This window comes from Aedes albopictus, chromosome 1 (assembly GCF_035046485.1).
Source record: "Aedes albopictus strain Foshan chromosome 1, AalbF5, whole genome shotgun sequence".
Classification (NCBI taxonomy): Eukaryota; Metazoa; Arthropoda; class Insecta; order Diptera; family Culicidae; genus Aedes; species Aedes albopictus.
In genome coordinates, this window is record NC_085136.1 from 148,945,781 (window position 1) to 148,970,366 (window position 24,586).

The 24,586-nt window shown below is 43.9% G+C and overlaps 1 protein-coding gene across 3 annotated transcripts in view; it reads right to left on the reverse strand.

Moving 5' to 3' along the window:
• The window catches only part of LOC109425180 (neutral ceramidase), a 76,367-nt gene that overhangs the window by 37,884 nt on the left and 13,897 nt on the right, over positions 1 to 24,586 (reverse strand). Inside the window, exon 1 of one of the 3 annotated variants that reach the window (XM_029861756.2) lies at positions 24,067 to 24,267. The exons of 1 other annotated variant lie outside the window; for it this stretch is intronic. The gene's annotated coding sequence lies outside the window, so the exon portion shown is untranslated. Of the gene's footprint in view, positions 1 to 13,625; positions 14,678 to 24,066; positions 24,268 to 24,586 lie in introns of those variants that run through there. One more of the 3 variants, XM_029861757.2, reaches the window with a different exon arrangement.

Sequence of the window (24,586 nt, forward strand, 5' to 3'; positions counted from 1 at the left end):
CAGTAATGCCTAGAATATTATGTTTTTCATAAAACTCAAAGTACATGTTCATATGTACAGATAGATGCATTGTTGGTGTTAATTAGGAAAACAAAACAGCTCCACAGCTCTAGTGAGATTTGAACTCATAACCTGCATCATCAAGCAGAATCGAGTTTAATTTACCTTATAATTTACCTTAATACCTTATATCATTGATTGGCTCGTTAGCTTAGATAGTAAAGCACTTGTCTAACGAATTGCGAGTCGTGGGTTCGATTCCCACCAGAGCACGTGGATTTTTTTCGCAAATAAAATCTGAACCTGTTCACAAATCACGTGTTTCTGTTTAGTGCATGGATGTTAAAGCAATTAACAAAGTTTCTAAAAGCATGGGAAGTTCAGTCAAGAAATCAATCAAAAAATTAGCAAGAGTTGCTCAAGAGAAAAAAAAAATTGCACTGAAATGAAACTTCTGGAACGGGTACATACCTAGATTAACAAGCATGCTCTATTTTAGTAGAAATAGCATTAAAACAAGAAAGAGCAGACTAAGCCATAATATTTAATATTTTATAACATCTATTAGTGTCAAAATTCGCGACCCATAAAATATTCAAACCAAAGATTTATTGAAATTTAATGCATGTCCATGATTTTGTACGTTATCTTGCTAAACAAATGCATTTCAATGACATTGGACGGTATACGGCGGCCACCCACATTTCATCCAATTTCAGAGCACCTAGCTGCATGGAGCACATCAATTCTATATTTGCCAAACTTATTTAAAATTCAAATCATTTGAGTGTCTATTTTGGAACATTATGGTCCGAAAATAATTTTCCAAATGACCATGATAATGATTGGTAAGCTTGCTAAATGGGATTAAGCCAGACACAATCATTTTTATTCTTGACCTACGCTTTTCAGAGCATTTCTACAGTTGCTAAATGTCAAGCTGTCTGAGACAACAGCTGGCAACGTCAGAAAAAAAAACGGATTAAACTTAAATGGCTGGGTCCATCGAGAATATGATATAAAGGATTTTTATTTTTTTCAAATTCGATCAGACAAATCAGGTTCTTTTTATAGATCCAAATAACTGCCATATTTGGGCACGATCGGCGTTTAGCACAACGCGATGGAAGTGCGAATTGGCAAGCTCAACCAACTTTTTGTTTTTTTTTTATCTCGTCAGAGGCTTGAGGAAAAAAAACTAAGAAATCCCTTTTAAACTTTCCATACAAACATTGGAAGCACACATCTGACAACAAGGAAGTGGCATCCCTATCCCACCAATGCAAAGTTTTCTTAGCCAACATAACTGTGGCTCAAGCGTACGGCTCAAGCAGACAACCTATCTTTCAACACAGCAGCATAGTTTTAATGCGGGGTAAGAAAAAAAGAAGACCATAGCAGTCCTCTGCGTGACAAACGAAGCATCGAACCATGCTGGATTTGCTGTAACTCTGTAACGAAGTCAAGGAAATTTACGAAAAGATCCTGGACCGACCGGGAATCGAACCCGTCACCCTCAGCATGGTCATGCTGAATACCCGTGCGTTTACCGCCACGGCTATATGGGCCCTATTTGCTGTAACGTTAACACTGAAAATTGAAGAAAAATATCGAAATTTTTTTTTCAAGTTTTGGTTTCTTATATCGCGACCTGAAATTTTCAGCAAAAACAATGTAATACTAGGCAAACATAGGGTAACGCTCGAATTTTGGACCCCTATAGGACATTAGTTTGAATTACAGTCAAAATCAAACATATTCAGAGGGTGTTACATATAATGATGATGTTAGTATGATCTAAAGAAAAGAAAAGGTCACGAAGTCTACCCATACGGAGGCCTTCGCTTTCGCAGGTAGCCCAAAAGGTGTGGTGGATGCGACTGCTCGTGGTAAGCACTCGCAGAAACGGGTGAGGCAGCCGTCAGGTGAGGAGCAAGCCTAGACGAATACTGTTGGAGAGTAGCATGCATCACTCATTATGGATAGCTAGACAATTATGGAAGACACTGTAACCCCCCCTGAAGCAACGACGACTGACTAACGACATCGGGTGTCTTCGGCAATCATCAGTAAATAGACGAACCTTAGGCAGGCTTTTGATATTAAAGTTAGTAGGATTTGGACCACCATATGTGTAGTATCGCGTTTTAAATGTTATCTGTATAGTTCTGTAAATATAGTATGTGAAAGTAAATGTTGGTTTTAAGTCAAATTAAGTGTTTTATTGTGGCACATTAAACGGAACAATGACGGAACTGGCCAGAACGGGCCAGTAAACCACAACTGCGATGTCGGGCAAGGGACCCCCAACAAAATTACAGTCCACTGAAAACAGCTCGGGTCGCTCCCCGACATTTTGGTCCTTCGAACCGGATTGGGCTAGGAGCCGGATAGGACTAGGAGAAGGATAGGTCTAGGAGAAGGATACTGGACCCTGGAAGATCAACGGTGATTGAGACTCCTAGGAAATAAAGGAAATCACGACCCGATGTGAAATTCGCGCGAAGGCTACACACTCTACGCCATTAGTGACAATTGGACCTGTTGTCACAACCCAACACTTAATCAGGCTGTGCAAGGTGATCGGCAGCGCCAGGAGAGCTATACTCAGCCCAACTGAACATGATGGCGGATTCAATCGGATCCCGTCTTTGAGGATTTTGGACTACTGAACCAGGCCCCAGAACTGGTTTTCCAGGTAAATAAGTGTTCAGTATATGTCCAGCCGAAATTCAGTAAATCAAATTGCTAACTCACCTTTCGTGTTCAATTCAACGTTCATCTTGGCTAAAAATGGATGGAGTGCATCACTCCAAGTACCGCATATCAATCCGCAATCATCATGGAATTACGTCGCCATCTACACATGCTGTTTCGGGAAGATGATTGTTGACATCATGGAACCAAAATGACGATCATCAGCGAACCATCCAAGAATTTCACTACCACCAATTTCAACACATCACTACTAGCTCAACGGCACGCTAATAGAGCGCCAGTTCAGCATGGGCGCTTCAACGTTTTCATCCACATCATTCGGGTTAATATCACTCGGATCGTCACCCAATCAATCACTCGATCATGGAGATTATCACTACAATCATGGCAACGGTACACATCACAACTGGTGGTCTCCCAATACATCCAACCTCACATCCAACGATGAGAATGGATCTCACTCAACCACGAGATCATCGGACACTACCATGGGGGCTCATAGGACTGGCCAGAGCTCACTAACACATCACAAGGAAATCGATCAGTTTTCTGGCTAGCTGAAACGGATTGCATGGAACCTAACTATGCCTTTGGGAACATGTTCATGCTCACGTTAATGCAACGGGTATCCACGGGGAGCACTATCCCATTTCGGACACTAGGGGTGTCCATCGGATCCAAATTCCAATCAAGGCCAAGTGTAGTCAATGGTGACTGCACACTACCCGGCGGTGCAACGGTGCACTATGGTTTGTAACGCAGTACGGTCTGCGGCTGTTATAGGGTAGCAGCACTCCAATGCCACCACAACTGGTTTTCCACGGTTTGGTTTGCAGCACGGGCTGCGACTGCTACAGGATGGCGGAACTCATAATCAACAATTTAATCCAGTGACTAAACGAGGAAGTCACGAAATCCCGAGTATCTGATGCGGCTCATCAATACTCATCCTTGATTGGTATCGGATATTGTCACGGATGGCAGTATTCACTCGGTTAATGGATTCCAAAGGCACTAGAAGACGATTCCAGATCAAATTGCGGAATAAAAACCATCAAATTTTGGATTCAAAGATTATTCAAGGCGACAATTCACTAGATCGGACACCACCACACTTTCCCAAGAAGATAAACTCATCCACACCGGCGGCGTAATGGATGGAAGGCGGACACCGAACTGTAGTAGGCTAAGATCGTAACTATTGTTATAGTAGGCTGAGAATCAGGAGGAAGGAAATAAACGTCATTGTTATTATTGTACACAACCGAATAACACGCATTATCAATATCCTACATTGGCGACGAGGATAAATATCTATTTTCGCGGTTGAATTATCTGTTAATAGGAAGAAGAGAACAGTAGATTGATCGAACCAGAGAGAGATGAAGTGTATGTAGTAAAGTATTGTGTAGATCATAAAAGTACTAAGACTGGCGGAAGAGTGTACATGTTAGTGAAAAGTTGAAGAGAACTGCATCTTTGATGGAAATTAGATGTTTTCCGAGAATTTGTGAAAATGTGAAGTGACTTGTTTTGAAATGGTGAACACAAAAATAACTATATATATATTGAAATTGTGGAACAAGATAAACTGATTTTGTTCGAACAGAAAATAGTGCGGCGAGAAGTAAGTCATAGAGTTACTGAACAAATGTTGAAGGTAAGAGGAACCTTATACTCCATAAATCTCCAAGGGCTTAAAGTTTCTATAATAAAGATAAATCAATAGATCCATTAACCTGAGAAATCTTCGATATGGTGTTTTTATGATTTGATTATCAATATATGGAAATGAACAAGTCATACTGAATCATGGATGAGATCATTCAAGCTATTTCTCAATGTGGTAGAAAGTTGAAGGCAGCAACAGTTGCTAAACAACAAGAAGCTAAACACTATAGTTGCTTAGTTTGTTAGATTTAACATTTTGAGCAAAATTCATCATGAGTGAAATTACTTGATGTAATCAAGGATGCATTTATTTATGATGATTTAATACACATGATTAAAGTCACGAAGTATATGTGTTTGTTTTTGTTGTCAATTTCTAGTAAGGCGTACCTGTTACGATATGTGTTGAACATTTTTTTCCATTGCATTGTTACTACATTTATTTGTTATTTTCCAACTGTGTCGGAGGACATTATTCGACAATAAGAATGAATTTTACCAAATAATATTTCAAATTTACAAATGTTGATCGAGTGATACTTTACTTTCATACAGGACGTTGTAAGTAAACAAATCAATAACAGTTTACAAATTTGTTAACCACCCAAAAAAAATTATTGCAGTAAACACCAACTGTTAAACCCTGGAACACATAGCGTCCGTTCCGTCGAGGTTTGCGTTTTTAGACAGTTTTCCATGGGAAATCTGTCAAACTACTGTCACGCACACACAAACGTATGCATTGTATGAGGCACTTTAGTAGCATAATTTCGACCATTTATGTTATTGGAGCTTGAAAATAACTTAATTTAGTCGTATGTTAGATAGAAATATTTATGTACAACATGTGCGTTGTATGTGTTTTTAATAGTTTTGTTTATATATTTGTTGAACAATATGCTATTTGCAACTTCTTGTTTGTAAACAAATTGGATTTTCTCATGAAATTTCTTCTGACATATTTTAATTTAATAAATGTACACTACATACAAATTCTGAAAACAAATAAAAGAAGAAACAAACATTACTTGATTCAGATGTTTATATTAAGAATAATTTATATCATTAGTAAGCGTAAGCCATATACATGTATGTGATTGACTGTCCTCATGTCATTACTGTTGAACTAAATGCTTGATAATTTTTATACTGAATCTCAAGCATAAAACTTGATCTTGAGTGTACAGTTTTCTGACAAACTGAACTGAAAAAAAAACATTGAAATAATATTTATGAGAGTTTCTGTTGTTATAAATTTGAGCTGTTTTCTGTTACGTCTTTACATAAAGATTATCTGAAGTCTAAATATTGGTTCTGCATGGGTAATTATACAATTAACTTACGATCAACATTAGATCGGAGAAAAAAAAATGTGTTTTGGTCAGGACAAAGAAGAAAATTCAATAACTAATAGGTGTTTGATGTTTATTGAGGTTTGATGAAATTAAAACTAACGATCAAAGAAGAGCAATCATTCTAATAGCGTTTTAATGTGTATTAAATTTAAATGGTTGAATATAGATTTAGCAACGGTAAAAATAAATTAACCATGAGACTCAGGCTTCAAATGGCTGATTAAGATATCTATTTTTTAGAAGTAATGACTAGCACTCACACAAATCATCACTACTGGTTTTAAAATTGAAAAAAAAAAGATCAAGTGTCACGACTAAAAATGAAGTTGAAAGAAATCCATACACGTGAAAATGCATTAGAGTTCAAAACACAGTATGAAAAAGTTTAATCTTATTAAATTTCGCAGGCATTTTTACACAGAAATATGATTGACATCTCGAAAAAAAACCGTTGAGACTGGGAGATCTCGAGACGAAGTACAATTTTGATTAATACTTTTAATAGCAAGCTTTCGTAACCGAGAAGATTCGTAAGAACAAAAGATCGCTTTGCTTTTACCGGATGGTTTGAATATTAAGATATCGAAATAAAGGGACATCGACATGTAGAGATAAAGAGAACTTCGAGTTGTGAAATGTCGAGATACGACATGTTGAAAGATAACTTAATGCAGTAAACTAGTTTTCATCAGACTGGCGAATTACAGCGTGAATTAAACGTTTAACCCTAGTAGGATGTTTGGGTATATATGATCTAGACAGGCACGCTGAACGTACACTAGACCATCGCAGTGCGTAGAGGGTTAAGTACATCAACAGAACAGAACAACCAAATGAATGGTGGATTGCAGACAATCGTGGTTTTCTGAATTTTATTCATTTTTGTATATATAGATAAATGCACCGTAGTCTACCTCGAGTAGGTAAAATGGAATGTAGGGGATAACAAATCCTAGTCCATTCCTTTCAAGAAACGTAGGGAGCTCAGGGAGTTCTAGTCCGTTTCTGAATCCAAATATAGGGGATAAAGTTATCCTAGTCTATTTGGAGTTCGAAGAAGAAAAAAAGTAATGGAATGTAGGGGATCACTAATCTTAGTCCATTCCTAGCATGAAACGTAGGGAACTTTCGGAAAGTTCTAGTCCGTTTCTGTAACCAAATATAGGGGATGAAGTCATCCTAGTCTATTTGGAGTAGAAAAAAATGGAATGTAGGGGATTACAAATCCTAGTCCATTCCTAGCAAGAAACGTAGGGAGCTCAGTGAGCTCTAGTCCGTTTCTGTAACCAAATATAGGGGATGAAGTCATCCTAGTCTATTTGGAGTTGAAAAAAAAAATGAATGAAGAGGATTACGAATCCTAGTCCATTTAAGATGATTTTATTTGATGACAGACCAAAATGAAGGAGCCCAGCTCAGTTCGTTTGGCGTATTATTTAGTAACTTTAAAGTATATGAATATGTGTATAATGTATCTTGAAGTTTATTTTAGATAACTTCCATATAAGGAAAGTGAGTTTGAACAATTGAAGAATCCATCATGACGAAATCCGAAGCTGTTTTAATCATGGTACATAGGAGAATCAAAGGGAGACATTTTCCAACTACTGTGGTAAGAGTATTCAACCAAATGATGAAAAGAAGGAGGTAAACGTATGTAAACATGGCTAAGTCAACGCCAATTACTTCAAGATATTGATTGGTATAGTAATCGAAATTTCATATTCTTATTTAGATAACCAAAACTATGCTGGATGTCGGAAAACGCAGAGGAAGGCTTAATGGATGAACATTGACGATTGACGAAAGTATCTTCTGGAGGGAGTCCATGATATCACTATATGAGTGCAACGGGGCTTCGATTTGAAAATCATAAAAAATTGTGCAATACAAGATTTCGCTGAATAGAATAGTTCTGCTATTTGAAGAAAGGGAGAGATGTAGTAGGCTAAGATCGTAACTATTGTTATAGTAGGCTGAGAATCAGGAGGAAGGAAATAAACGTCATTGTTATTATTGTACACAACCGAATAACACGCATTATCAATATCCTACACGAACTATTATCTCGCTCGTTTTTGACGGATTCAACGGCGGACAATTCTCACGGAAGCGCCCAAACAAGGGTTCACAGGTAAATACACTTGGTATATGCCCGCCGAAGCATGGGCCTACAGATCTACACTATCCTCATCAAAACTATTATTCCAACCGGACTCTCACGACTTCGCACAACCTCGACACGGCGCACTCGAATTGGACTGGCATCGAGTCGCATGGATAGATGTCGCCGCAACTAGAACGAGACCAATACGTACGTAGGAAGGTGATATCGGCAACCAAGGGCAACAGAGGAATATCATCCACACTGGACTACCTGAGATGGTCACCAACAAAATCGACAACGCTACACGAACGCACACATTGCCGATTTACAAAAACGAGTGAACCTGCGACTACTACAATTGGAGCAACTGATCGCTATCTTATTACCCACCACAACCAACATTGCACAGTGTAGTTCGAAAGGTAGTCTACCACGGACCTCCATGTCTGGGTTGGATGAAGCACACACTTTTAGCTATTTGAATGTGATCATCAAGTACCACAGTGTGCAGGTCGAGATCATCATCTTCATCCGAAGAAACACATGAAGGGACACATCGTGTACACAAGGCATACTGATACATCATTCAACGAAATACCATGCTAGAAGGATTGGATTCACAGTCTTCGATGGTGGGTGAGATTGCCCACTGAAGCTGAGACAGTCATACCAAAACGGTCACTGGATGGAGCAGCATGGTCTTCTAGGTGAAGTTTGGAATGCGGTTCAGAAATTTGGGGTAATTTCTGGGTGGGTGAGGATGTTGGAGAGTAGCATGCATCACTCATTATGGATAGCTAGACAATTATGGAAGACACTGTAACCCCCCCTGAAGCAACGACGACTGACTAACGACATCGGGTGTCTTTGGCAATCATCAGTAAATAGACGAACCTTAGGCAGGCTTTTGATATTAAAGTTAGTAGGATTTGGACCACCATATGTGTAGTATCGCGTTTTAAATGTTATCTGTATAGTTCTGTAAATATAGTATGTGAAAGTAAATGTTGGTTTTAAGTCAAATTAAGTGTTTTATTGTGGCACATTAAACGGAACAATGACGGAACTGGCCAGAACGGGCCAGTAAACCACAACTGCGATGTCGGGCAAGGGACCCCCAACAAAATTACAGTCCACTGAAAACAGCTCGGGTCGCTCCCCGACAAATACTAACCCCGAAGGTCGGCAGTAATGCCGACAAGTTGGACCCCAGCCAGGTGTCCCGGAAAGCTGGGAAGGATAGGAACGGGGGGTTGCAACTGTTGTTAGGTCCTCAGCAACCACAGAGTAGGGTGTACCAAGGAGAGGACCCCTCCTTGAACGAAGGTCGAGCGGAAGAAGAAGAAGATGATAAATCCGTAGGTCTAGGAAGCTAGGGACGTCAAACCAAGGTTTAACAGAGTAGGTGCCAAGCGCGAGAAAGGCGACGCGTCCATCATCAAGACCGAACAGTCGAAGAATTCGGGCGTCTTGAAGGCGTTGTGAAGCTTGTGGATCTTTTTTATATAGAAAGAGGAAATCTGCTTCTACAGATATCCGAGAGGTGGGTCCTCAGGTTATGTGGGGCGACACTAAAACCCCTTTCTCTCTCTTCCTTACCTTCGCGGTACACCCGTTAGGGATGACTTTGAGAAGGGGGATGACTTCGTACAATGAGTACACTCTAATGGTAAGCGTTCCATCTGCTACCGCCTTAAGTTGTTCGCTCTTCCACGGAGGCTCGGGCCCTGGCTAGTACATAGACTACCCGTTGGGCTCAAGCTCCTGGATGGGAAGTGGAGCCAACTCAACTAGCTGTTGTTCGGCTCGCCATTTTCTCGATTCGAGATACCGTGGAAGAAACGGCATCCCACTTGTCCTCCCCCGTCACATCCTTTCAACAATGTTGTCAGGAGTGATATCTCTACCGCATACCTCCTGCATACTCGACCTTTGCTCCACGAAGCGTGGGCATTCAAAGAGCACATACTCCGCGGTCTCGACGTAGTCTGCACACTCCGGACATGTAGGAGAACCTGCATGTCCGAATCTGTGCAGATACCACCTAAAGCACCCACGGCCTGGCAGAAATTGTGTCAAGTGAAAATTCGTCCACTTGGGTACCCTCGGTTTGAGCCTGTGTGTCCATCTACCCTTGTTGGGGGATGATCAATCCCTCTGCCATTTCAATTTAGATGATGTTCTGGCAATCCGTGTCGCGCCTCTTGTGCCGCGTCTCGCGAAGCACTCCTCGTCCTCTGACACCACAAGTGCTATGGGCATCATACCCGCCAGCACGCATACTTCGTCCTTTGACACCGTACGGTATGCGCTGATGATCCTAAGGCCCATCAACCTGTGCGTGCTTTCGAGGCACTCTACATATCGCTTGACCACTAGCGCGCTCGACCATGCAGCAGCGCCATACCGTAGTATGGAGACCGCTACTGTAGCGAGAAATCTACGCTTACTCGAGACTATTGCCGAGCTATTTGACATTATCTTCGATAGTGCCATAACCGCCATGCTTGCCCTCTTGCAAGCATATTCCATGTGGCTGCCAAAGTTCAGCTTATCATCGATCATGACTCCTAGTTGCAGTGAGCGCTTGGAGTTGATCGCGCACCCGCCTGTGGTGACCACCGCATGTTGTTCAGACTTGCGATTGTTCACCACCACCATTTCCTTCTTCGAGTGCCAGCTGACGAGACCTCATCCAGTCTTCGATTATGCCAATTGGATGCGCCGCTGTCAGTTCTACTTCCTCTATTGACTCGCCGTATACCGTGAGGGTAATGTCACCGGCAAAGCCGACCAGCTTTACGCCTGGTGGAAGTGTGAGCCTCAATACGCCATCGTACGCCGCGTTCCATAGTAAAGGGCGAACACGATGAAATTGCCACACAGAAAATATTGTATAACTTTTGATTGCGTTCGTCAAAATAGCTAATTTTTTTACCATGAATAGTATATTATGCGTAGCTAATACCATAAAATTTTCATTAAAATCGGTTGAGTATTGGCGCATATATTGTCGATATCATAAAATGAGATTTTAGAAAACTTGTACACTCATTTCAAAAAATTACTTAGACTATAACTTTTTTGTTACCTCATCAAAACGTTTGAAAATTTCACTCGATATTCTTAACATAGTATCAATTAAGTGGTAAAAATTTGATCGGTTCAGTACTTTTTCTAGTAAATATCCAAAGCTCAAATCGCTTCAAGGTAAATTTTAGGTACTTTTTGACCATTTTTAGTTCCGCGTGCACTATTTTGACTGTAGAACTGGTAACACTGTCCCGATTTTTATAAAACTTTGACAGTGTAAAATTATTGTGTTAAACTGTTTACAGTGAAAATTTCAGCCATTTTTGTTGAGTACTTTCAAAGTAAGAGCAGTTTGAATTTCACTATACCAAAAACCACATCTGCTTATTGTGACATAGTGCGACATATATGGCTATAACTTTTTAACGGTATGATCAAATTGAATGAAATTTTGAAAAAACTACTTCTACATACATACTTAACGTACAAAAAAATTTTCATTGAAATCGGTTCAGTATTTTTGGCGCCAGCGTTGAAACGGCAAAAAAGTGATATTTTCCAAAATGTTTATTTGTAAGACTCTCAAGTGGCAATTTCCTTGTTTCAACGATATCTCCGCCATTACTCAACCGATTTTAATGAAAATTTTACAGTATTAGCTACACATAATATACTATTCATGGTAAAAAAATTAGCTATTTTGGCGAACGCAATCAAAAGTTCTACAATATTTTCTGTGTGGCAATTTCATCGTGTTCGCCCTTTACCAGGCTCAAGATTGACCCTTGTGGTACTCACACGGTGATGTTGTACCTCTTTTCGCCCTCGTCTGTGTCATAGGGTAGCACCCTATTCTGGAAATAGCTCTCCAGTATCCGATGTAACGAATTCCTCTTCGCTTTTTCTGGAGCGCTATCTCGGCCGTTTCGGTTACGGCCTTGATAGCGTCCACCGATCGACCTTTCCGGAAGCAAAACTGGTTATCCGAGACCCCAGAGTCGACTGGTTTCTCGGTATAGACCATTAGCCTCGACAGAATGATTCGTTCCAACAGTTTCCCGGAGGTGTCCAGTAGGCAGATAGGTCTGTGTGCCGACGGGTCGCCAGGTGGCTTCCCGTGTTTGGGCAACAGAACTAATCTTTGCCTTTTCCACCCCTACGGAAATAAGTCTCTGTCCAGACACATCTGCATAGCCATTCTGAACATTTCAGGGTCGATGGCCGACTTCATGCACTGATAAAATACTTTCGTAAAAGCTCAACGAATATGCTTCGTAAAAGCAGTTTTCGTAAATTGAAAGCAATTTGCGTAAAATGTACAGTCCATTCGTCCATTGTCGGCAGCCCATGGTCTGATATCGTGGCGCGGGAACAGTGTTTCCACGATCCTCTGTAGCATCACGGGGGGCGCTGACGCTCCTTTCGTTTTGGCCATGACTACTCTGTAGGCATCGCCCCAGGGTGTTGTATTGGCTGCCTGGCAAAGATTTTCGAAACAAGCTCGTTTTCGTGTCTTAATCTCTTTGCTGAGTGCCAGTTTAGCCGCCTTATAGACCTCACCTCTTTCCGCTCTACCCTCATCGATACGAGCTCTTTGCATCCTCCTCATCGCTCTTAGGTAGGACGCTCTGAGCTCTGCGATTTCAGGACACCACCAGTATACCGGTTTCCATCCATTTCACCTACGTTCGCGACATCCACATTCAGCCTTGCCATGGCTTCGAAAATTGCCCAGCCTCTCGCGTTAGTCGATCGGCTACCCCACTCAATCGCCCAGGCGTTGAAGTCTCCGCCGATGACCACGGGACTCAGCCCTACTAGCGCGTTTGTTACTGCATCCAGCATTGCTGAGAACTGGTCCATCGGCCACCTGGGTGGGGCATAACAACTACAGTAATTCATCCCATTGATCTTCGCTATTGCGAAGCCCTCGTGCGACCTGGAAATTATTTCCTGGATCGGGAAACGACCGGTTGTACAAATCGCCACTAGCTTAGCCTTATCCGCTACCCAATTCCCGTTATCGGGTGGGATGCGGTAGGGGTCAGCTAGCAGGGCGATGTCTGTACTTGACTCCGAGACTGACTGCCACATCAACTGCTGCGCATTCACAGTGGTTCAGGTTTAGCTGTGTAAGAATCTTTTTTGAATGCAATGTTGACTTGCATTTGATGAATCATCTGTTACATCCGTTCATAGATCCCATGGAACTTGTTAACGTTTTTCGGCGTATCGTTGCAAACAGGAGCCGCTTAAGTCATAGAACTTATCATATGACAATTTCGTTTGATCTGACGTTTTGCTCGTGAGGCAGAAATTCACTGAAGGGGTCATAGAGTATACAGGCTTGGCTATTCTACTGTTTAAAGTGGTTTATGAGCACTTAAGCGGTCAATAACATCGTATCTTAAAATTACACAAGTAGCCAACATGATTATCTGCTGGATTTAGTCAACTGCATCGAGGAGAAATGCCGAATACACTCAGAAAATACGCCGAAAGATACGGACTTCTTCACTGTGTTCTAGTAACCGCACATCCCATTTGAAGCTGATTGTTGTCTTCAATAATTGAAAGTTTGATTTTGGAAAGGCTATACAACCTCTTAATTCATCTTGATGTATCAATAAGGAAAAACAAGCATTCTATAGAAAAAATAATGTAAATTCATTAGATGTTCTGTTCATATATTAGGCTATAGACTCATTATTATGAAATATAAAAATCAACAATTCTACTACCTTATTCATGGTTAGTCTCTTCAATTGCTGTAAGTACTGGATGTCGCTTCCACCGCCCCATATGTATTCACGGTTGATTCTGAGCTATTATAATATATGCATCACAACACACTCGACGGGCACGGTATGCGATTGATTGCTGATTGTGGTAGTAGTGGTACTGAACAAAGCATGACAACATGATGCAAAAAGACACCCAGCACTTATCACGACCAACTCGGTACGATCACCTTGCCACTTCACTTTATTCTTCAGCACGTTTCCATACAGCCCACACCACACTACACTAAACGCGATGGTCGGGTAAACCGTTCGAATTTGGTTGTCTGTCCTCTTGAAAATCGCGTTCCACCGATGTCGATGTTGCACTGAAATCAATCGTCATCGCAGCTCACCACCGCCGATAGAATTACCATTTGGCCACCACAAACAAGTTGCAACACATGGGCTGATGTTGTTTGAATGCTGCTTTGGACTTGCGAAACTTCTGCCTCTTCTATGTCTAGCAGCCAATCCAAATCACGTTAGTGATATTACTTTCTTCTCTTCTCAGGTTCTGCACTTTTGCTGCATCTTATGTGTACTCTCAGGACACTCTCTTGATGTGAGACCACTGCGCGATGACATTGCATAACTGTGTGCACTTTTACTTTTTCACTTCCATAAACTGATTCTCACATCCACGACGATTTCGCAATCGCACATCGAAAGAATTTGGTCATCTTGCGTCCTTAGATATTGAACGCTGGCTGGCATCGATCGATGAACACATACGCGTACGGCCAATAAATGGCACAAACTCGCAACGGGCTGGAACTTGAACTTGTCACCAAAAGTTTCATTGAACCGAAAATCTACACGTCCACAAGCTGCCTACGTGAGCTTACTTTCGATACTGCGGGAGCATTGTTTGGCGACCGACTCGTAGACGTAGAGGTTTTCACGGTTGGGTTGGCTGCAGTTCACAAAATCTCAATCTCGCACCGAAAGAGAGTGCGCCGAAAGCCCGCTCCAAAATGTGTGAATTTGTGTTTTGATGCATATGTTGTCGCCGTTGCGTAGTCGTCGGTACCGTTGTGAGCAGTGAATTTGAGCTTTTAGATGGAATCTTAATTATGAGTGATTATAGTCAATTACACGGCCAGTCATGTGATTCCAAGTGTGATTCACACAATTGGATAAAGCAGATGACTTGCTAGTTGAACATTCAGCTGGTCATAATTATCACGTTGATTTAATGCAACGTGAATTTTAATGCAACTTTCATATAGAGTAACTGTTTGTCTTTTTGGAGAGACGAACCAGCCAAGGGCTGAAAGTCTCTCTAATAAAGACAAATCAATCAATGTTTGTCTTTTCACTCTGCTTTTTATCTATTCACTCCGAACCAATAATGATAATATGTAATACTAAGTTTTGCATTGAGTAAAAGCGTATTAAGTGTGCAATTACTGTGTCATATTTTGATTACTATGGGATCAATACTCAATGAGCATAGCTCATATAGATTTCCAGACGTTTTATCTAAAAATAAGAGCCACCAGTTTCCTTGTGTAAACCGCTAATCACAAAATTAGTCTTTTGTTTGGTATAGACAAACATCATTCAAATTTTGAAATAGAAGAGAACATATTTTGAGAGAGTAAGAGAGGAAACAAACTCTCACTGATTGTACAGCCCTTTGAAAGTATTCCGCGAGAATTGTCTTCGGCATTATCGGTAGCTTTTCGCTTTGCAGTGGACTTGATTAACTCATTAACATAATATTGATAGATTAAATACAAAGACCCGACCTTTGTTGGGATCACGTTGTCGTCGTTGATCCAGTTTCATGACACCTCGTCCAAGATGCAAGGAAAACGGGTGCAACATTCTTGGAGAACGAACAGTGCGTTTCATTGTTAGTGTATATTATGCCTCTCAAGAAAAATCAGAATATGGCGATTATCTGCCTTTGGCTTCTGATATCAGCGCGACACTCACTAATCATAACAGCGTCACCAGATTTAAAAGTATATAATTCCACTATATGGGGTTTGACAACAAGAACACTCATTCCACTGAGCTACTATTGGCGTTCGTCACAATTACATTCGAAAACATCTGTCACTTCGCGAAACCCACGTGCTTTTGTTTTTGGCGGGAACACTTTTTCTTTTGTTTTGCCTTGCGACTGTCATGCGGCGGTATGCCTTGCGAGCGTACGACCGCCGCAGGACTCTAATAAAAGATAAGCGCGACAATACAAGCTGAAGATATAATGTCAATGTCACCAAAGAACAATCATTGTAGTTTTATAAATTAATGAGGAGAGACACTACATATCCCATAGACTTGACAAGACATCTCGAGAGGAATCCCTTAAAAAAATATAAGCAGAGAACTTTTAGGAAGAGCCTTGGGGATAATCCCAAAAGAATTCCCCTGGAGGAATTACCAGAAGGTTTTCAGAATTCTTTGAAAAACTTCAGGTTGAATTCCAGAAGAAATATCTAGAGGAGGCCCTAAAAAAAATATGGGAATAATCTCTAGAGACCAACGCCACGACAGCAACGCTACCAGAATGCTCGCTTCTCAGCAACTTAATCGCCGCAAGGGTCGATTTTGACTGCTGAGCACCGGTGTGACTAACGAAGCCGACTTCGAACTCCTGGACCACCTCTTATACCGCATCTGTAGTAGCCATTCCAAAACGATGTGCGTGATAGCTGTTCAAACGAAATTCCAGCCAAACTCATCCTTACACATCCTCTGGACAAGATTATCCAAAGCTATGTCCTCCCTGCATGTGGCAAGCATGCGGTTACGCATTGTGCGAAACACGGCCACACGAACAAATCGTATTCCACCGTTTCCTCTAAATCAGCAAAAGCCGGACATTCGGGAGAACCCGCATGACCGAAACGATGTAGATTGTAGATACTGCCGGAAGCAACATTGACTTGGAAGGACCCTAGTTTGGTGGAATGCTACTTCCCCATGGCGCCTGTTAATCCAACTATTTACCATCGGGATCAACCTATGGGTCCAGCCTCCTTTGGTGGAACTGTCCCACGTGCACTTCCATTTGACCATGGAGGCCATTCTGGCAGTCCTGCGTATGCCTCTTGTGCCGCGCATTTTGAAGCACTCTACGTCCTCCCTGGTAAGGATGATTGGTACCGACATTGCATTAGTCAGGTCGACATCTAGTATGGTCAGTGTCTCTAGCAGTATCTGATCCCACTGGTTCGTGAAACGGCTTTCCCATTCCACGGCCCAGGCCTTCGTCCTGTTAGCACGGTCATCAAATAGTCTAGTATCTGCGTGACCAGCTACAGTAGAAGACCCGATTATCTTGGGAACCACGAAACCCTTATAGATAGTAGACACCAACTCAAGGACGGAGTATTTATTCGTCGTCCATATCGCCGCCATTTTTTCTCGGCCCATCCGTGACCTAATTGCCGTTGCCGGTGGGTACTCGGTATGGAACCTCTATGATGGCGATATCCGCCCCCCACTCAGAAACCGCCTGACGAAGCCGTTGCTGAGCTGCATCACAGTGGTTCAGGTTCAGCTGCGTTACCTGCACTGTGATTTGTTCACTGCGGCTTTCTTGAAGGCCGGGCACCTTGGACCACCCGTTGGGTGCCTGTTTTTCACGGATTTTCCGGTTCAAATCAGATAAATGCGTGGACTCGTGCAGACTTGTGCCTTATGGACCTTCGGCGCCGCATCTCCTACACAGTATGCGCCTGTCAGGGCCTTTGAAGTCCCATGACTTGTGTCCTGTGTCCTGGTTTCAGACACCTCTCCTACACAGTATGCGCCTGTCAGGGCCTTTGAAGTCCCATGACTTGTGTCCTGTGTCCTGGTTTCAGACACCTGAAACAAACCTCCGGTGGCTCGTGGAATAACAGATAACATACGTACCAGCCTACCTTGATCCCCCTACTTTAACGGAGTTTTTTTTACATCCGGCACAGGTGGCTGAACCAAGACTACCTGTGTCCCTACCGACCCCTTTCATAGCGTAACGGTTACGGTGGCCACCTGCACGTCGCACTGTTGCCTCAGTGCCGTGAAGAACTCTTCCACTTCGGTGACCTCGTCTACCCACTTAAATTAATTCGCCGACCTCAGCAAGCGGATTGCCGAGAATCCAACAGCCGAGAATCCGGTAATAATTTTCACTGAATCTCGGTAAAAGTTTTACCGAGATGTCGTCAAAACTTTGCCGAGATCTCGGTAATCCAACTTTTTACCGAGATTTCGACAAAGTTCACCGAGACTCGGTAATAATTTACCGAAATCTCGGTAAACATTTTACCGAGAATCAGTAAATACTTTACCGAGATATCAGCTGTTGGATTCTCGGTAAACCGTTTACCGAGATCAATTTCTGAATTTAAGTGTGTAGGTTTTTTACTCTCATAGTCGCCTCTTGCCCTCACCTCTACCCGTTCGCCAAGGACCTTTTCCGCCAAACTTTTGTAGGCGGCGTTCTTTATCGCGCTTCAGCTCCAGGATCATCTCGCCAGTACGAGATCGTCTGATACTGCTCACGTCGGCTCCCAGACCCATGAGCTTGGCGTCGTTTCACATCGCCTTCAAGACGTCCGAGTACTTCGACTGTTCGGTCTTGATGACGAGCACGTGGCCTTTCACGCGCTTGGCACCTACTCTTTTACGCCTTGCTGCCTCGACCTGCGACTTAATCTTCCTCTTCCGCTCGACCTGTGGTTGGTTCGCTCTACTCTATGGTTGCTGAGGGCCTAACAACAGTTGCAACTCCCTCATTCATTTATTTAGTATTACATCAAATTCAAGATAAAACTGAATCAACAATATTTCTCCATAATACACGGTTCGTGGCTGCCGCTCTCCATCCTCGGTCGCGCCCGATGCTCGCCAAGTCACGCTCCACCTGGTCCGCCCATCGTGCTCTCTGCGCTCCACGCCTTCTTGTGCCAACCGGATCAGTTGCAAACACCAGCTTTGCAGGGTTGTTGTCCGGCATTCTTGCAACATGCCCTGCCCACCGTATCCTTCCGGCTTTGGCCACCTTCTGGATGCTGGGTTCGCCGTAAAGTGTAGCGAGCTCGTGGTTCATTCTTCTCCACCACACACCGTTCTCCTGCACACCGCCGAAGATCGTCCTTAGCACGCGTCGCTCGAAAACTCCGAGTGCTTGCAGGTCCTCCTCGAGCATGGTCCATGTCTCGTGCCCGTAGAGGATTACCGGTCTTATTAGCGTTTTGTACATGGTGCATTTGGTGCGTGGGTGAATCTTTTTCGACCGCAGCTTCTTCTGGAGCCCGTAGTAGGCCCGACTTCCGCTGATGATGCGCCTCCGAATTTCACGGCTCACGTTGTTGTCAGCCGTAAGTAAGGATCCGAGGTAGACGAATTCCTCCACCACCTCGAAAGTATCCCCGTCTATCGTAACATTACTACCCAGACGGACCCGGTCGTTTTCGGTTCCGCCTACCAGCATGTACTTTGTTTTTGAGGCATTCACCACCAGTCCGACCTTTGCTGCTTCGCGTTTCAGGCGGGTGTACAACTCTGCCACCGTTCCAAATGTTCTGGCAATAATGTCCATGTCGTCCGCAAAGCACACAAATTGTCCGGATTTTGTAAAAATCGTTCCCCGGCTGTTGAGTCCGGCTCGTCGCATCACATCTTCCAGAGCGATGTTGAAGAGTAGGCATGAGAGTCCATCACCTTGTCGCAGTCCCCGGCGAGATTTGAATGAACTAGATAGTTCACCCGAAACCCTTACGCAGTTTTGCACACCGTCCATCGTTGCTTTAATCAGTCTAGTCAGCTTCCCAGGAAAGCCGTTTTCGTTCATGATTCTCCATAGCTCTGCGCGGTCGATACTGCCGTATGCCGCTTTGAAGTCGATGTTTTGCACACCGTGGTGGTGCGTTGGGACCTGGTATTCACGGCATTTCTGGAGGATTTGCCGTACGGTAAAGATCTGGTCCGTTGTCGACCGGCCGTCGATGAAGCCGGCTTGATAACTTCCCACGAACTCATTCGTTTTAGGTGACAGACGACGGAAGATGATCTGGGATAGCACTTTATAGGCAGCATTCAAAATAGTGATCGCCCTGAAGTTCTCACATTCCAAGTGGTCGCCTTTCTTGTGAATGGGCAGATTACCCCTTCCTTCCACTCCTCCGGTAGCTGTTCGGTTTCCCAGATCCTGACTATCAGCCGATGCAGACAGGTGGCCAACTTTTCTGGGCCCATCTTGATGAGTTCAGCTGCGATACCATCCTTACCAGCTGCTTTGTTGGTTTTGAGCTGGTGAATGGCATCCTTAACTTCCCTCAGCGTGGGAGTTGGTCCATTTCCGTCCTCCGCTGCACTGGCGTCGTCGTTTCCTCCGTTGCCGTGGGCTCCCGTGCCTACGTTCTCCACGCCGTTCAGGTGCTGATCGAAGTGCTGCTTCCACCTTTCGATCACCTCACGTCCGTCCGTCAAGAGGCCTCCGTCTTTATCCCTGCATATTTCGGCTCGCGGCACGAAGCCGTTGCGGTATGCGTTGAGCTTCTGATAGAACTTCCGTGTTTCTTGGGAACGGCACAGCAGTTCCATTTCTTCACACTCCGCTTCTTCCAGGTGGCGCTTTTTCTCCCGAAAGAGGCGGGTCTGCTGTTTCCGCTTCCGTTTATAACGTTCCACGTTCTGTCGAGTCCCTTGCTGCAGCATTACCGCCCTCGCTGCATTCTTCTCCTCCAAAACCGTTCTTCGTCGAACCATTCGTTCCGTCGATTCCTTTCCACGTACCCGATGGTGCTCTCGGCTGCATCGTTGATGGCTGCTTTCACTGTACTCCAGCAGTCCTCTAGAGGGGCCTCATCGAGCTCGCCCTCGTCTGGCAACGCGGCCTCGAGATTCTGCGCGTATGCTGAGGCGACATCCGATTGCTTCAGCCGCTCTAGGTTGTACCGTGGCGGTCGCCGGTATCGTACATTGTTGATGACGGAGAGTTTTGGGCGCAGTTTGACTATCACCAGATAGTGGTCGGAGTCGATGTTGGCGCCACGATAGGTCCTGACGTCGATAATGTCGGAGATGTGCCGTCCGTCAATCAGAACGTGGTCGATTTGAGATTTCGTCTGCTGCGGTTATCTCCAGGTGTAACGATAAGGGAAGCTGTGTTGGAAAAAGGTGCTACGTATGGCCATATTTTTGGAGGCGGCGAAATCAATGAGTCGTAGCCCGTTTTCGTTCGTCTGCTGATGGGCGCTGAACTTACCAATCGTCGGTCTGAATTCCTCCTCCTGGCCTACCTGAGCGTTCAAATCACCTATGATGATCTTGACGTCGTGGCTTGGGCAGCGATCGTACTCGCGTTCGAGCTGCGCGTAAAATGCGTCCTTGTCATCATCAGTACTTCCGGAGTGTGGGCTGTGCACGTTTATTATGCTGAAGTTGAAGAATCGGCCTTTGATCCTCAACCTGAAAAAACCTCAATTCTTTCGTCGATCGGCCACCAATCGATCACGCGCCTCTGCATATCACCCATCACGATGAAAGCTGTTCCCAGCTCGCGTGTGTTGCCGCAGCTCTGGTAGATGGTATGATTACCTCTAAACGTTCGCACCATGGATCCTGTCCAACACACCTCCTGCAGCGCTACGATGCCGAACCCGCGGTCCTTCAGTAGATCGGCGATTATGCGGGTGCTCCCAATGAAGTTGAGAGATCGGCAGTTCCACGTACCGAGTTTCCAATCGCAAGTCCTTTTTGTTCGCTGGGGTCGTTGCCGTTGGTCTCGGTTCGTATTATTCTGTTGCTGATTTTCCGTTGCAATGGTTTTTTCCGGAGGACCATAGTGCACAGTTGAGCTTAGAGTCCTTCCCTGGCACTCGGACGTAAATCAGCCGCCCCTAACATGGGGATCAGACGCTGTTGTGAGCCGCTCCTCCTGGAGAACAGACGCTCAGGTTTACCGAAGTAAACCTCCCCTTCCCTGTCCGCCTACGACCAAAGTTCCCACCGGGGTTGATTACCCGATCTTCCCTAATGTTGCTCATAGTTTCCGGCCGGTACCGCGTGGAAGTAGGGATAGGAGGCTAGTGGATCACAATGGGATCTGAATTGCGCAGCATACCCAGCCTTTACCGTTAGTTGCAACTCCCTGTTCCCTCCCATTCGGGATGGGCCAGCCTTTTCAAACCCACCCTTCCCAGCTTTCCGGGACGCCTGGCTGGGGCCCGATCTGCCGGCATTACTGCCGACCTTCGGGGACAGTATTCTCCTAGCCTTGCGGGCACCGCTAGACAGCTCCTCAGCTGACGGCTGCCTCACCCGCTTCTGGGAGTGCTTATACCGAGCAGTTGTATCCGCCACACCTTTTGGACTATGTACCTACAAAAGCGAAGGCCTCCGTCTGGGTAGACTTCGTAGTCTTCATGAGTCTCACGTGTTCCTGCTAGGCAATGTCCATCGATTTATGAAGTCGCAACAGGGCCGTTTTCAAATCTTTAATAATGATGGACTTCGTGGACGCAAAGTCGATGATCTTGTCAAGATGCTACACAGCCACCACGATCGTGGGCAGTCCTTCTCTTTTTTGGTGGGCCATCAATGGTTTTAGTTGATGGCGTCGGTCTAATGGGTTTGATCCGCGCTCGCGGTTGGAAAGGGGTCCCCGGTATGGACCGGAGCAGGTGGAGACTCCACTGTCAGCAAATCCTTCTGGTTGCTAGCTGATTGGGCCTGAGAATTCACCAGGTCAAACCGTGTTGCACGTATCAGTTCTTGATGCTTGTAGAACAGTTTGGCCCAGACGAGGTGGTTTCGAGGACAAAAGGAGTGGTAAGGTCCATTCGGGATATTGACTAAGCGCCAGCATTCTACCTTAATGGTCTCCCCACAGCGTGTCATTGATGTTCGTTGCTGCAGGCTACGCAGCAAACCTTGGGTGCGATGTGCTCTAGCCCCTCTCTAAAGCATTGCCTTCTAGGTGGTTCCGGAGAGACAAAGGGTTTGGCGGCAATGTGAATGTTATTGTTATTGTTTCCAAATCTTATCAACACATGGCTGATAAACAATTGGGAGTTCAGTTGCAAATAACTGATTGCATATTTAACTCCTGGAACTACACAATTTCCTGCACAATGATAAAAAAAAATAAAAAAAGGCTGCTCACGCGTAGTGGTGTTCCATGACCACCAATTATCCTTTATCGATAATACCCAATCATTCCTTCATTCTTCTGAGGGGTTTGCACCAATTATATCTCAGACGTACTGGTACATGAGTTAAAGTTCCTTCGTAGATCATTTCAAGTTTCCACAATTCAAGGCATATATTCATCAATCGTCATTGATGAGTCATTATTTTTTCCTCTAATGCTGCCTTGTCCAAGCAGCCACTCTCTCGAATTCAAGTGCCCATCTATGTGTTCTGGCGTATTGAGAGATGATTGCTAACGGGCGGTTCGAACTTGAAGCTGGATGCCTAGTAAGACCAGTATGACGCCGTTGATGAAGTAATTATACTGGTGGTTCGACCTCCTTCGAGCAATGATTTGAATTACGTTCAAGCATGAACTGGGAGATAATTTGTTTGCACTTGACACTTGAAATACCTTCAATTACCCACACACTTCCAATAAACGAAAAAGGTAATGAGTGTGATTCATGACGAAAATGATAAAAGAAAACAAATCTGATGCTATTTTTTTTTCACTCTGCAGTAATAAAATTCGGTTTGAGATAATAATTATTTTGACACAGATCTTTCACAAAGTCTTGCAATATTTAAACGAAAATAACAAGGTTTCTTACACTTAAATTATGCTGATCATAATCTTCCACAATGTCTTTTGCGTCAGTTTCTTTATAAGCAGTGTTATTTGCAAAATAACAAATTCTTTACCCAGTGCCATATTTCTTCACCGGAGAATAATCCTCTGATACTACTCAATAACCACTAGGAACTGGATGGCCACTTATCTCCTCTTCACGCTACCTTACAAGTGTCATTTTTCAACAAGCCACTCGACATCGTTAAACATCGCGATGATATTTTTATACCGAGAGAGATAGAGAAAGACAGAAACGTTTCCTACAATGCTGCACATATTCATTCGAAACCCACATGCTGAGTCGACCCAACAGCCTTGATTACTCTACACTGCATCGCACCGTAGCACTCATCTCTAGAGGCACGTTTTCCTTGCAGTTCCTATGCTGAATCCGAACCTGGTCCACCTTACCGGTAGATCGTCGACCTCCAGTTCTGAGCGCAGCAAAAAAAAGCGACGACGATGCGGACGAATGCCACAATTATCCGGCGTTGCAAGCGACGGCACCCGCGGTAGGGGCAATTACAGAAACACAAGCGGATAATTGATTTACCTCAGAACAAGCGGAAAGCTTTCACTTTCGGCGCAAAACTTTACGACATGGAAACTTTTGGCACGAGTTCTTACCAATTGGATTTGTAGAACACAGGTCGCATGCGACTATTAAGTCTAGTTGGCACGATCTACCGAACTGAAGCAATCCTCGCTTAGGCACTGTTTATCGAACCGAGCTCTAGGACAACGAGTAACAAGAATGAGAGCAGTCTCACCAGAACGAACACGCCGCGCCGTCATGCGGTTGTCAAGCTTGATTAGAACTAAACCAGCAAGCTGACAACGATGCCGGTTATATGACAATCCGCTCGGATACTTGAGAAACGCAAACGGACTGTTGATCATCGCCTTATCAGCACTTGATGGCCGATATGGATGAAGATCGCAAGTAAAGAATGATGAACCACGGAAGGAATGCAGTGGAAGTGGATTTGTACTTCAGTGGCTGATTCCATCGATTAGATTATGCTGCGGGGTGTGTACTCGTCGTTCTATTGTTGATGGGGAACTTTTATTTACCTTTTTAAATTTTCTATCCTAAATAGGTATCCATACCCATACCTAAACACGAATTCAAAGAAAACAACAAAAA